Raw genomic sequence first — 2313 nt, 5'->3', positions numbered from 1 at the left:
TGCTCAACCTGGACTCATAATAAATTTGGCAATTTGTTCTAAACTTCTGACACTTTATCTCTCTGGCTAATTCTGTCTTCGCTTGCATTTCTCTTGCTGTTCATAAGTAGCCTCTCTAAGTGCAGTTTTGTTTGTTTGTTTGTTTGTTCGTTTGTTTTGGGTTTTTTTTGTTTTTTGTTTTCCATAGAAGAAAGAGTTTATTGGGGCTTACCATTTCAAGGATCATGGTGGGGTCATAGTAGAGTTTTCTTTTCTTTTCTTTCCTTTTTTTAAATGCCAACTTTTTTAATTAGAAGTATTTATTTATTTACATTTCAAATGTCATTTCCTTTCCCGGTTTCCTGTCCATGAGTCCTCTCCCCTTCCCCTCCCACACACGGGTGTTCCCCCCATCCTCTCCCATTACTGCCCCCCACCCTGACATTCCCGTGCACTGGGGGTCCAACCTTGGCAGGACCAAGGGCTTCCCCTTCCATTGGCGCCCCAACAAGGCTATTCTCTGCTACATATATAGTTGGAACCCTGGGTCAGTCCATGTATAGTCTTTTGGTAGTGGTTTAGTCCCTGGGAGCTCTGGTTGGTTGGCATTGTTGTTCTTATGGGGCTGCAAGTCCCTTTAGTTCTTTCAATCCTTCCTCCAATTTCCCCAAAGGGAGTTGGATATTAGCCCAAAAGCTCGAATTACCCAAGATTCAATCCACAGACCACAGGAAGCTCAAGAAGGATGACCAAAATGCGGAAGTGCCCACTCCTTCTTAAAAGGGGGAAAAATATCCATAGGAGGGGTTATGAAGATAAAGTTTAGAGCAGCAACTGAAAGAATGGCCATTCAGAGCCTGCCCCACATGTGGTCCATATATATATACAACTACCAAAACTTTATAAGATTGATGAAGCTAAAAAGTGCATGCTGAAAGGGACCGGATATAGATCTCCCCTGAGAGTCACATCCAGAGCATGTCCAATTAAGTGCTGTTCTAATGTGAATTGGTCACATCCTCTCTCTGACTCATTCTGTCAAATCTTTCATCAATTTGTCTGTCCCTCAAATGTGACTGATTGCTTACTTCTACAAGCTAACCTTGCTTTCCTTTTTAATGATTAATATGTGTACTAAGATCATGTCTCTATTCCAGCAAGTTCACACTATATAATCCAGGGTATGGCTGGATTCCAAAGAGATCGTATCTTTTGCTGTGCTTGCTTGCCAAATTTTGCATGCTGCTGGATGAAAATTCATCTACGTTCTAAATCAATGTTCTGGACATACATATGAATGTAAAAATTGAGACAACATGGGTCTGTACATGCCCAAAATCTCAAAAATGTAGTCACTTGTTCCCATACCTAAGTCTCAAGATTAGCCTCCATGCCTAGCAGTAGATGACAGGTAAAAATCTTCTCCTCTTCCTCTTCCTCCTCGTCCTCTCCCTTCTCTTCCTCACTTTTCATCCTACAGATCCTTTGTGTGCTTCTGATTTAGTGGTTTTATAGAAGTCCTGAGGATGTGAATATGTTAGTCTCCTAATTTTTGTCCCTTCTCTTGGGCTTTTCTCATTCTGTTTGTTTTGCCCAATTCCATCAATTATGTTTTTGTTTTATCATAGTTGACTTAAATTCAATTTAATTATTATCCCTTAGGAGCCTGCTTGTCTTCTTAGGAGAGACAGAAAGTGGGTGGATCTGGATGGAAGATGAAGTGTGAGGACCTGGTGGGAGACACAGTAGAGGAAACCATAATCCAGATGTTAAAAGGAAAAAAAAAGTATATTTTTAATAAAAGGGGAAATGAGAAAGATGTTCTTAAACTCTTCTATAAAATGAATATCAATGAATAGGAATAATAGAAAACAACTCTGTCCCTGTCACACAAAAACAAATTAAAACAAAACAAACCTGTGAATGTGGTCCAGGTTACCTTTGTGTTTCACCTGCTCTTTCCTAGTGCACAGGTTTTCAACAAGTTGTCTACATGTATTTCCCTTCATTATCAAATTCTCATTCTTATTGTCATCATGGTCTAATTATAGGCATGTTAATATTAATTATTTTGTGAATATTATATGAATAATTTCTCTAATCTTACAAGATTGTTTAACAACTGTTGTCTTGTGAAAGAATGATTTCACATAAGCCTTTTTCAGAGCTTTTTTCCCCCTTTCTACCCAGTCTCAATCTAAGTATACTGATCTTATTTTAGTTTTGAATATTTAGGAGTTTGAGGAATTCCAAGTGAGACCATATAAAGAGCCAAAGGGAGTTTTTCCCATCAAAGGATCAAGACACACTGTTTTCAGCTCCCATAGACAGAAT

Source organism: Rattus rattus, chromosome 4 (assembly GCF_011064425.1).
Source record: "Rattus rattus isolate New Zealand chromosome 4, Rrattus_CSIRO_v1, whole genome shotgun sequence".
Classification (NCBI taxonomy): Eukaryota; Metazoa; Chordata; class Mammalia; order Rodentia; family Muridae; genus Rattus; species Rattus rattus.
This window is presented reverse-complemented; position numbering follows the sequence as displayed.